A 12,822-nucleotide genomic window follows, 5' to 3' on the forward strand; every position below is an offset into this window, starting at 1 on the left:
GAGACAACCGAGCCCAGCCTCCTTTCCAAGGCGTCCTTCGCCTTCCATTGCACTGAAAGGCAATAGCACGGGGAAGCCTAGGAAGGGGCTGAGTCATGTCGGACACACTTCCTCAGCCTGCTCCTTTCAGGGAAGCAACGCTGGGAGCTAGGAAAGCCTTCTCAAGCTCGGAGAGTGCAAGAGAGATGCAGGCCGCGCACCCGGAAATCTCGGTGCTTGGAGCCAATCTCAGCGTCTCCCAGGGGCAAAAGGAACGCCTCTCTGCCCAATCCAGCTTTGCAGACGCAGGCCGCTAGGCTGCCTCTGCATTGGCGAAGGAAGCTCTCTCCTCCCGCTTCCTGCGAAATCTGCTTCTCAGCCTGAGCGAATCTCAGTGGGAAAGGTCTTTCCTCTGGGGCCGTTGCTCCTGTGCCTGGGGCTGCCGCAAGGGCACCACCCTCACAGGGAAAGGCCAAACACACCCCACATGTCTTTGCTCCTCTGGAGAGCTGCAGGCAACCTCAAACTCTCAGGAAGCTTCTCGGCTGAGACGCAGAAGCACTCTGGCTGGGGTCTCGCATCCCCTGCCTGGAGGCCCATGGTGCCTGTTTCTCCCTGGGCGTTGCTTCACCAGAGCGGCCAGGCAACATCTGCCCCATCTACCCTTCTGCTCTTCCCTTCCAGCTGACAGAGTTCTCCCTGCTCTACTCTAGCCCTAGGAAGTGTGGAGACAACCGGGCTCCTCCTCCTGTGCAAGGAGTCCCGGGGCCCAGTTGGAGTGGAAAGGCAAAACCACAGGCAAGCCCAGGAAAGTGCTGAGTCATGTCTGACACACTCCCTCAGCCTGCTCCTTCATGGCTAGCGAGGCTGTGAGCTAGGAAAGTCTTTGGAAGCTCAGCAAGTGGCAGCGAGATGCAGGCCCCAACCCAGCAATCCCGGTGCTTGGAGCAGGTCTTACAGCCTCCCAGTGCCAAAGCGAGCTCCTCTCTGCCAAATGCAGCTTTGCACACGCAGGCCGCTCTGCTGCCTCTGCATCCACGAAGGAAGCTCTCTAGGCCCGCTTCCTGCGAAATCTGCTTCAGCCTGAGGCAAAAGCCCTTGGAGAGGTCTTTGCTCAGGGGCAGTTGCTCCTGTGCCTGGGGAAGAGGGAAGGGCACCACACTCCCAAGGAAAGGCCAGACACACTCCACACGTCTTTGCTCCTCTGGAGGGCGGCATGGAGCCTCCAACTGGGAGGTCGCTTCTCAGCGGAGACGCAGGGGCATTCTGGCTGTGATCCCGCAGCCCCTGCCTGGAGGCCCACGGTGCCTGTTTCTCTCTGGGCGTTGCTTCCACAGTGCGGCCAAGCAACATCTTCACCATGGGCACAACAGCGCTTCCCTTCCGCCTGACAGACGTCTCAGTGCTCTGCTCTAGACCTCTGAAGTGGGGAGACAACCGAGCCCAGCCTCCTTTCCAAGGCGTCCTGCGCCTTCCATTGCACTGAAAGGCAATAGCACGGGGAAGCCTAGGAAGGGGCTGAGTCATGTCGGACACACTTCCTCAGCCTGCTCCTTTCAGGGAAGCAACGCTGGGAGCTAGGAAAGCCTTCTCAAGCTCGGAGAGTGCAAGAGAGATGCAGGCCGCGCACCCGGAAATCTCGGTGCTTGGAGCCCATCTCAGCGTCTCCCAGGGGCAAAGCGAACGCCTCTCTGCCAAATCCAGCTTTGCAGACGCAGGCCGCTAGGCTGCCTCTGCATTGGCGAAGGAAGCTCTCTCCTCCCGCTTCCTGCGAAATCTGCTTCTCAGCCTGAGCGAATCTCAGTGGGAAAGGTCTTTCCTCTGGGGCCGTTGCTCCTGTGCCTGGGGCTGCCGCAAGGGCACCACCCTCACAGGGAAAGGCCAAACACACCCCACATGTCTTTGCTCCTCTGGAGAGCTGCAGGCAACCTCAAACTCTCAGGAAGCTTCTCGGCTGAGACGCAGAAGCACTCTGGCTGGGGTCTCGCATCCCCTGCCTGGAGGCCCATGGTGCCTGTTTCTCCCTGGGCGTTGCTTCACCAGAGCGGCCAGGCAACATCTGCCCCATCTACCCTTCTGCTCTTCCCTTCCAGCTGACAGAGTTCTCCCTGCTCTACTCTAGCCCTAGGAAGTGTGGAGACAACCGGGCTCCTCCTCCTGTGCAAGGAGTCCCGGGGCCCAGTTGGAGTGGAAAGGCAAAACCACAGGCAAGCCCAGGAAAGTGCTGAGTCATGTCTGACACACTCCCTCAGCCTGCTCCTTCATGGCTAGCGAGGCTGTGAGCTAGGAAAGTCTTTGGAAGCTCAGCAAGTGGCAGCGAGATGCAGGCCCCAACCCAGCAATCCCGGTGCTTGGAGCAGGTCTCACAGCCTCCCAGTGCCAAAGCGAGCTCCTCTCTGCCAAATGCAGCTTTGCACACGCAGGCCGCTCTGCTGCCTCTGCATCCACGAAGGAAGCTCTCTAGGCCCGCTTCCTGCGAAATCTGCTTCAGCCTGAGGCAAAAGCCCTTGGAGAGGTCTTTGCTCAGGGGCAGTTGCTCCTGTGCCTGGGGAAGAGGGAAGGGCACCACACTCCCAAGGAAAGGCCAGACACACTCCACACGTCTTTGCTCCTCTGGAGGGCGGCATGGAGCCTCCAACTGGGAGGTCGCTTCTCAGCGGAGACGCAGGGGCATTCTGGCTCTGATCCCGCAGCCCCTGCCTGGAGGCCCACGGTGCCTGTTTCTCTCTGGGCGTTGCTTCCACAGTGCGGCCAAGCAACATCTTCACCATGGGCACAACAGCGCTTCCCTTCCGCCTGACAGACGTCTCAGTGCTCTGCTCTAGACCTCTGAAGTGGGGAGACAACCGAGCCCAGCCTCCTTTCCAAGGCGTCCTTCGCCTTCCATTGCACTGAAAGGCAATAGCACGGGGAAGCCTAGGAAGGGGCTGAGTCATGTCGGACACACTTCCTCAGCCTGCTCCTTTCAGGGAAGCAACGCTGGGAGCTAGGAAAGCCTTCTCAAGCTCGGAGAGTGCAAGAGAGATGCAGGCCGCGCACCCGGAAATCTCGGTGCTTGGAGCCAATCTCAGCGTCTCCCAGGGGCAAAAGGAACGCCTCTCTGCCCAATCCAGCTTTGCAGACGCAGGCCGCTAGGCTGCCTCTGCATTGGCGAAGGAAGCTCTCTCCTCCCGCTTCCTGCGAAATCTGCTTCTCAGCCTGAGCGAATCTCAGTGGGAAAGGTCTTTCCTCTGGGGCCGTTGCTCCTGTGCCTGGGGCTGCCGCAAGGGCACCACCCTCACAGGGAAAGGCCAAACACACCCCACATGTCTTTGCTCCTCTGGAGAGCTGCAGGCAACCTCAAACTCTCAGGAAGCTTCTCGGCTGAGACGCAGAAGCACTCTGGCTGGGGTCTCGCATCCCCTGCCTGGAGGCCCATGGTGCCTGTTTCTCCCTGGGCGTTGCTTCACCAGAGCGGCCAGGCAACATCTGCCCCATCTACCCTTCTGCTCTTCCCTTCCAGCTGACAGAGTTCTCCCTGCTCTACTCTAGCCCTAGGAAGTGTGGAGACAACCGGGCTCCTCCTCCTGTGCAAGGAGTCCCGGGGCCCAGTTGGAGTGGAAAGGCAAAACCACAGGCAAGCCCAGGAAAGTGCTGAGTCATGTCTGACACACTCCCTCAGCCTGCTCCTTCATGGCTAGCGAGGCTGTGAGCTAGGAAAGTCTTTGGAAGCTCAGCAAGTGGCAGCGAGATGCAGGCCCCAACCCAGCAATCCCGGTGCTTGGAGCAGGTCTCACAGCCTCCCAGTGCCAAAGCGAGCTCCTCTCTGCCAAATGCAGCTTTGCACACGCAGGCCGCTCTGCTGCCTCTGCATCCACGAAGGAAGCTCTCTAGGCCCGTTCCTGCGAAATCTGCTTCCGCCTGAGGGAAAAGCCCTTGGAGAGGTCTTTGCTCAGGGGCAGTTGCTCCTGTGCCTGGGGAAGAGGGAAGGGCACCACACTCCCAAGGAAAGGCCAGACACACTCCACACGTCTTTGCTCCTCTGGAGGGCGGCATGGAGCCTCCAACTGGGAGGTCGCTTCTCAGCGGAGACGCAGGGGCATTCTGGCTCTGATCCCGCAGCCCCTGCCTGGAGGCCCACGGTGCCTGTTTCTCTCTGGGCGTTGCTTCCACAGTGCGGCCAAGCAACATCTTCACCATGGGCACAACAGCGCTTCCCTTCCGCCTGACAGACGTCTCAGTGCTCTGCTCTAGACCTCTGAAGTGGGGAGACAACCGAGCCCAGCCTCCTTTCCAAGGCGTCCTTCGCCTTCCATTGCACTGAAAGGCAATAGCACGGGGAAGCCTAGGAAGGGGCTGAGTCATGTCGGACACACTTCCTCAGCCTGCTCCTTTCAGGGAAGCAACGCTGGGAGCTAGGAAAGCCTTCTCAAGCTCGGAGAGTGCAAGAGAGATGCAGGCCGCGCACCCGGAAATCTCGGTGCTTGGAGCCAATCTCAGCGTCTCCCAGGGGCAAAGCAAACGCCTCTCTGCCCAATCCAGCTTTGCAGACGCAGGCCGCTAGGCTGCCTCTGCATTGGCGAAGGAAGCTCTCTCCTCCCGCTTCCTGCGAAATCTGCTTCTCAGCCTGAGCGAATCTCAGTGGGAAAGGTCTTTCCTCTGGGGCCGTTGCTCCTGTGCCTGGGGCTGCCGCAAGGGCACCACCCTCACAGGGAAAGGCCAAACACACCCCACATGTCTTTGCTCCTCTGGAGAGCTGCAGGCAACCTCAAACTCTCAGGAAGCTTCTCGGCTGAGACGCAGAAGCACTCTGGCTGGGGTCTCGCATCCCCTGCCTGGAGGCCCATGGTGCCTGTTTCTCCCTGGGCGTTGCTTCACCAGAGCGGCCAGGCAACATCTGCCCCATCTACCCTTCTGCTCTTCCCTTCCAGCTGACAGAGTTCTCCCTGCTCTACTCTAGCCCTAGGAAGTTTGGAGACAACCGGGCTCCTCCTCCTGTGCAAGGAGTCCCGGGGCCCAGTTGGAGTGGAAAGGCAAAACCACAGGCAAGCCCAGGAAAGTGCTGAGTCATGTCTGACACACTCCCTCAGCCTGCTCCTTCATGGCTAGCGAGGCTGTGAGCTAGGAAAGTCTTTGGAAGCTCAGCAAGTGGCAGCGAGATGCAGGCCCCAACCCAGCAATCCCGGTGCTTGGAGCAGGTCTCACAGCCTCCCAGTGCCAAAGCGAGCTCCTCTCTGCCAAATGCAGCTTTGCACACGCAGGCCGCTCTGCTGCCTCTGCATCCACGAAGGAAGCTCTCTAGGCCCGCTTCCTGCGAAATCTGCTTCAGCCTGAGGGAAAAGCCCTTGGAGAGGTCTTTGCTCAGGGGCAGTTGCTCCTGTGCCTGGGGAAGAGGGAAGGGCACCACACTCCCAAGGAAAGGCCAGACACACTCCACACGTCTTTGCTCCTCTGGAGGGCGGCATGGAGCCTCCAACTGGGAGGTCTCTTCTCAGCGGAGACGCAGGGGCATTCTGGCTCTGATCCCGCAGCCCCTGCCTGGAGGCCCACGGTGCCTGTTTCTCTCTGGGCGTTGCTTCCACAGTGCGGCCAAGCAACATCTTCACCATGGGCACAACAGCGCTTCCCTTCCGCCTGACAGACGTCTCAGTGCTCTGCTCTAGACCTCTGAAGTGGGGAGACAACCGAGCCCAGCCTCCTTTCCAAGGAGTCCTGCGCCTTCCATTGCACTGAAAGGCAATAGCTCGGGGAAGCCTAGGAAGGGGCTGAGTCATGTCGGACACACTTCCTCAGCCTGCTCCTTTCAGGGAAGCAACGCTGGGAGCTAGGAAAGCCTTCTCAAGCTCGGAGAGTGCAAGAGAGATGCAGGCCGCGCACCCGGAAATCTCGGTGCTTGGAGCCAATCTCAGCGTCTCCCAGGGGCAAAGCGAACGCCTCTCTGCCCAATCCAGCTTTGCAGACGCAGGCCGCTAGGCTGCCTCTGCATTGGCGAAGGAAGCTCTCTCCTCCCGCTTCCTGCGAAATCTGCTTCTCAGCCTGAGCGAATCTCAGTGGGAACGGTCTTTCCTCTGGGGCCGTTGCTCCTGTGCCTGGGGCTGCCGCAAGGGCACCACCCTCACAGGGAAAGGCCAAACACACCCCACATGTCTTTGCTCCTCTGGAGAGCTGCAGGCAACCTCAAACTCTCAGGAAGCTTCTCGGCTGAGACGCAGAAGCACTCTGGCTGGGGTCTCGCATCCCCTGCCTGGAGGCCCATGGTGCCTGTTTCTCCCTGGGCGTTGCTTCACCAGAGCGGCCAGGCAACATCTGCCCCATCTACCCTTCTGCTCTTCCCTTCCAGCTGACAGAGTTCTCCCTGCTCTACTCTAGCCCTAGGAAGTGTGGAGACAACCGGGCTCCTCCTCCTGTGCAAGGAGTCCCGGGGCCCAGTTGGAGTGGAAAGGCAAAACCACAGGCAAGCCCAGGAAAGTGCTGAGTCATGTCTGACACACTCCCTCAGCCTGCTCCTTCATGGCTAGCGAGGCTGTGAGCTAGGAAAGTCTTTGGAAGCTCAGCAAGTGGCAGCGAGATGCAGGCCCCAACCCAGCAATCCCGGTGCTTGGAGCAGGTCTCACAGCCTCCCAGTGCCAAAGCGAGCTCCTCTCTGCCAAATGCAGCTTTGCACACGCAGGCCGCTCTGCTGCCTCTGCATCCACGAAGGAAGCTCTCTAGGCCCGCTTCCTGCGAAATCTGCTTCAGCCTGAGGCAAAAGCCCTTGGAGAGGTCTTTGCTCAGGGGCAGTTGCTCCTGTGCCTGGGGAAGAGGGAAGGGCACCACACTCCCAAGGAAAGGCCAGACACACTCCACACGTCTTTGCTCCTCTGGAGGGCGGCATGGAGCCTCCAACTGGGAGGTCGCTTCTCAGCGGAGACGCAGGGGCATTCTGGCTGTGATCCCGCAGCCCCTGCCTGGAGGCCCACGGTGCCTGTTTCTCTCTGGGCGTTGCTTCCACAGTGCGGCCAAGCAACATCTTCACCATGGGCACAACAGCGCTTCCCTTCCGCCTGACAGACGTCTCAGTGCTCTGCTCTAGACCTCTGAAGTGGGGAGACAACCGAGCCCAGCCTCCTTTCCAAGGTGTCCTGCGCCTTCCATTGCACTGAAAGGCAATAGCACGGGGAAGCCTAGGAAGGGGCTGACTCATGTCGGACACACTTCCTCAGCCTGCTCCTTTCAGGGAAGCAACGCTGGGAGCTAGGAAAGCCTTCTCAAGCTCGGAGAGTGCAAGAGAGATGCAGGCCGCGCACCCGGAAATCTCGGTGCTTGGAGCCAATCTCAGCGTCTCCCAGGGGCAAAGCGAACGCCTCTCTGCCCAATCCAGCTTTGCAGACGCAGGCCGCTAGGCTGCCTCTGCATTGGCGAAGGAAGCTCTCTCCTCCCGCTTCCTGCGAAATCTGCTTCTCAGCCTGAGCGAATCTCAGTGGGAACGGTCTTTCCTCTGGGGCCGTTGCTCCTGTGCCTGGGGCTGCCGCAAGGGCACCACCCTCACAGGGAAAGGCCAAACACACCCCACATGTCTTTGCTCCTCTGGAGAGCTGCATGCAACCTCAAACTCTCAGGAAGCTTCTCGGCTGAGACGCAGAAGCACTCTGGCTGGGGTCTCGCATCCCCTGCCTGGAGGCCCATGGTGCCTGTTTCTCCCTGGGCGTTGCTTCACCAGAGCGGCCAGGCAACATCTGCCCCATCTACCCTTCTGCTCTTCCCTTCCAGCTGACAGAGTTCTCCCTGCTCTACTCTAGCCCTAGGAAGTTTGGAGACAACCGGGCTCCTCCTCCTGTGCAAGGAGTCCCGGGGCCCAGTTGGAGTGGAAAGGCGAAACCACAGGCAAGCCCAGGAAAGTGCTGAGTCATGTCTGACACACTCCCTCAGCCTGCTCCTTCATGGCTAGCGAGGCTGTGAGCTAGGAAAGTCTTTGGAAGCTCAGCAAGTGGCAGCGAGATGCAGGCCCCAACCCAGCAATCCCGGTGCTTGGAGCAGGTCTCAGCCTCCCAGTGCCAAAGCGAGCTCCTCTCTGCCAAATGCAGCTTTGCACACGCAGGCCGCTCTGCTGCCTCTGCATCCACGAAGGAAGCTCTCTATGCCCGTTCCTGCGAAATCTGCTTCCGCCTGAGGGAAAAGCCCTTGGAGAGGTCTTTGCTCAGGGGCAGTTGCTCCTGTGCCTGGGGAAGAGGGAAGGGCACCACACTCCCAAGGAAAGGCCAGACACACTCCACACGTCTTTGCTCCTCTGGAGGGCGGCATGGAGCCTCCAACTGGGAGGTCGCTTCTCAGCGGAGACGCAGGGGCATTCTGGCTCTGATCCCGCAGCCCCTGCCTGGAGGCCCACGGTGCCTGTTTCTCTCTGGGCGTTGCTTCCACAGTGCGGCCAAGCAACATCTTCACCATGGGCACAACAGCGCTTCCCTTCCGCCTGACAGACGTCTCAGTGCTCTGCTCTAGACCTCTGAAGTGGGGAGACAACCGAGCCCAGCCTCCTTTCCAAGGCGTCCTTCGCCTTCCATTGCACTGAAAGGCAATAGCACGGGGAAGCCTAGGAAGGGGCTGAGTCATGTCGGACACACTTCCTCAGCCTGCTCCTTTCAGGGAAGCAACGCTGGGAGCTAGGAAAGCCTTCTCAAGCTCGGAGAGTGCAAGAGAGATGCAGGCCGCGCACCCGGAAATCTCGGTGCTTGGAGCCAATCTCAGCGTCTCCCAGGGGCAAAAGGAACGCCTCTCTGCCCAATCCAGCTTTGCAGACGCAGGCCGCTAGGCTGCCTCTGCATTGGCGAAGGAAGCTCTCTCCTCCCGCTTCCTGCGAAATCTGCTTCTCAGCCTGAGCGAATCTCAGTGGGAAAGGTCTTTGCTCTGGGGCCGTTGCTCCTGTGCCTGGGGCTGCCGCAAGGGCACCACCCTCACTGGGAAAGGCCAAACACACCCCACATGTCTTTGCTCCTCTGGAGAGCTGCAGGCAACCTCAAACTCTCAGGAAGCTTCTCGGCTGAGACGCAGAAGCACTCTGGCTGGGGTCTCGCATCCCCTGCCTGGAGGCCCATGGTGCCTGTTTCTCCCTGGGCGTTGCTTCACCAGAGCGGCCAGGCAACATCTGCCCCATCTACCCTTCTGCTCTTCCCTTCCAGCTGACAGAGTTCTCCCTGCTCTACTCTAGCCCTAGGAAGTGTGGAGACAACCGGGCTCCTCCTCCTGTGCAAGGAGTCCCGGGGCCCAGTTGGAGTGGAAAGGCAAAACCACAGGCAAGCCCAGGAAAGTGCTGAGTCATGTCTGACACACTCCCTCAGCCTGCTCCTTCATGGCTAGCGAGGCTGTGAGCTAGGAAAGTCTTTGGAAGCTCAGCAAGTGGCAGCGAGATGCAGGCCCCAACCCAGCAATCCCGGTGCTTGGAGCAGGTCTCACAGCCTCCCAGTGCCAAAGCGAGCTCCTCTCTGCCAAATGCAGCTTTGCACACGCAGGCCGCTCTGCTGCCTCTGCATCCACGAAGGAAGCTCTCTAGGCCCGCTTCCTGCGAAATCTGCTTCAGCCTGAGGCAAAAGCCCTTGGAGAGGTCTTTGCTCAGGGGCAGTTGCTCCTGTGCCTGGGGAAGAGGGAAGGGCACCACACTCCCAAGGAAAGGCCAGACACACTCCACACGTCTTTGCTCCTCTGGAGGGCGGCATGGAGCCTCCAACTGGGAGGTCGCTTCTCAGCGGAGACGCAGGGGCATTCTGGCTGTGATCCCGCAGCCCCTGCCTGGAGGCCCACGGTGCCTGTTTCTCTCTGGGCGTTGCTTCCACAGTGCGGCCAAGCAACATCTTCACCATGGGCACAACAGCGCTTCCCTTCCGCCTGACAGACGTCTCAGTGCTCTGCTCTAGACCTCTGAAGTGGGGAGACAACCGAGCCCAGCCTCCTTTCCAAGGTGTCCTGCGCCTTCCATTGCACTGAAAGGCAATAGCACGGGGAAGCCTAGGAAGGGGCTGACTCATGTCGGACACACTTCCTCAGCCTGCTCCTTTCAGGGAAGCAACGCTGGGAGCTAGGAAAGCCTTCTCAAGCTCGGAGAGTGCAAGAGAGATGCAGGCCGCGCACCCGGAAATCTCGGTGCTTGGAGCCAATCTCAGCGTCTCCCAGGGGCAAAGCGAACGCCTCTCTGCCCAATCCAGCTTTGCAGACGCAGGCCGCTAGGCTGCCTCTGCATTGGCGAAGGAAGCTCTCTCCTCCCGCTTCCTGCGAAATCTGCTTCTCAGCCTGAGCGAATCTCAGTGGGAACGGTCTTTCCTCTGGGGCCGTTGCTCCTGTGCCTGGGGCTGCCGCAAGGGCACCACCCTCACAGGGAAAGGCCAAACACACCCCACATGTCTTTGCTCCTCTGGAGAGCTGCATGCAACCTCAAACTCTCAGGAAGCTTCTCGGCTGAGACGCAGAAGCACTCTGGCTGGGGTCTCGCATCCCCTGCCTGGAGGCCCATGGTGCCTGTTTCTCCCTGGGCGTTGCTTCACCAGAGCGGCCAGGCAACATCTGCCCCATCTACCCTTCTGCTCTTCCCTTCCAGCTGACAGAGTTCTCCCTGCTCTACTCTAGCCCTAGGAAGTTTGGAGACAACCGGGCTCCTCCTCCTGTGCAAGGAGTCCCGGGGCCCAGTTGGAGTGGAAAGGCGAAACCACAGGCAAGCCCAGGAAAGTGCTGAGTCATGTCTGACACACTCCCTCAGCCTGCTCCTTCATGGCTAGCGAGGCTGTGAGCTAGGAAAGTCTTTGGAAGCTCAGCAAGTGGCAGCGAGATGCAGGCCCCAACCCAGCAATCCCGGTGCTTGGAGCAGGTCTCAGCCTCCCAGTGCCAAAGCGAGCTCCTCTCTGCCAAATGCAGCTTTGCACACGCAGGCCGCTCTGCTGCCTCTGCATCCACGAAGGAAGCTCTCTATGCCCGTTCCTGCGAAATCTGCTTCCGCCTGAGGGAAAAGCCCTTGGAGAGGTCTTTGCTCAGGGGCAGTTGCTCCTGTGCCTGGGGAAGAGGGAAGGGCACCACACTCCCAAGGAAAGGCCAGACACACTCCACACGTCTTTGCTCCTCTGGAGGGCGGCATGGAGCCTCCAACTGGGAGGTCGCTTCTCAGCGGAGACGCAGGGGCATTCTGGCTCTGATCCCGCAGCCCCTGCCTGGAGGCCCACGGTGCCTGTTTCTCTCTGGGCGTTGCTTCCACAGTGCGGCCAAGCAACATCTTCACCATGGGCACAACAGCGCTTCCCTTCCGCCTGACAGACGTCTCAGTGCTCTGCTCTAGACCTCTGAAGTGGGGAGACAACCGAGCCCAGCCTCCTTTCCAAGGCGTCCTTCGCCTTCCATTGCACTGAAAGGCAATAGCACGGGGAAGCCTAGGAAGGGGCTGAGTCATGTCGGACACACTTCCTCAGCCTGCTCCTTTCAGGGAAGCAACGCTGGGAGCTAGGAAAGCCTTCTCAAGCTCGGAGAGTGCAAGAGAGATGCAGGCCGCGCACCCGGAAATCTCGGTGCTTGGAGCCAATCTCAGCGTCTCCCAGGGGCAAAAGGAACGCCTCTCTGCCCAATCCAGCTTTGCAGACGCAGGCCGCTAGGCTGCCTCTGCATTGGCGAAGGAAGCTCTCTCCTCCCGCTTCCTGCGAAATCTGCTTCTCAGCCTGAGCGAATCTCAGTGGGAAAGGTCTTTGCTCTGGGGCCGTTGCTCCTGTGCCTGGGGCTGCCGCAAGGGCACCACCCTCACTGGGAAAGGCCAAACACACCCCACATGTCTTTGCTCCTCTGGAGAGCTGCAGGCAACCTCAAACTCTCAGGAAGCTTCTCGGCTGAGACGCAGAAGCACTCTGGCTGGGGTCTCGCATCCCCTGCCTGGAGGCCCATGGTGCCTGTTTCTCCCTGGGCGTTGCTTCACCAGAGCGGCCAGGCAACATCTGCCCCATCTACCCTTCTGCTCTTCCCTTCCAGCTGACAGAGTTCTCCCTGCTCTACTCTAGCCCTAGGAAGTGTGGAGACAACCGGGCTCCTCCTCCTGTGCAAGGAGTCCCGGGGCCCAGTTGGAGTGGAAAGGCAAAACCACAGGCAAGCCCAGGAAAGTGCTGAGTCATGTCTGACACACTCCCTCAGCCTGCTCCTTCATGGCTAGCGAGGCTGTGAGCTAGGAAAGTCTTTGGAAGCTCAGCAAGTGGCAGCGAGATGCAGGCCCCAACCCAGCAATCCCGGTGCTTGGAGCAGGTCTCACAGCCTCCCAGTGCCAAAGCGAGCTCCTCTCTGCCAAATGCAGCTTTGCACACGCAGGCCGCTCTGCTGCCTCTGCATCCACGAAGGAAGCTCTCTAGGCCCGCTTCCTGCGAAATCTGCTTCAGCCTGAGGCAAAAGCCCTTGGAGAGGTCTTTGCTCAGGGGCAGTTGCTCCTGTGCCTGGGGAAGAGGGAAGGGCACCACACTCCCAAGGAAAGGCCAGACACACTCCACACGTCTTTGCTCCTCTGGAGGGCGGCATGGAGCCTCCAACTGGGAGGTCGCTTCTCAGCGGAGACGCAGGGGCATTCTGGCTGTGATCCCGCAGCCCCTGCCTGGAGGCCCACGGTGCCTGTTTCTCTCTGGGCGTTGCTTCCACAGTGCGGCCAAGCAACATCTTCACCATGGGCACAACAGCGCTTCCCTTCCGCCTGACAGACGTCTCAGTGCTCTGCTCTAGACCTCTGAAGTGGGGAGACAACCGAGCCCAGCCTCCTTTCCAAGGCGTCCTGCGCCTTCCATTGCACTGAAAGGCAATAGCACGGGGAAGCCTAGGAAGGGGCTGAGTCATGTCGGACACACTTCCTCAGCCTGCTCCTTTCAGGGAAGCAACGCTGGGAGC

The sequence above is a fragment of the Moschus berezovskii genome, chromosome X (genome assembly GCF_049115385.1).
Source record: "Moschus berezovskii isolate FMDL1 chromosome X, NW_MosBer_1.0, whole genome shotgun sequence".
Classification (NCBI taxonomy): Eukaryota; Metazoa; Chordata; class Mammalia; order Artiodactyla; family Moschidae; genus Moschus; species Moschus berezovskii.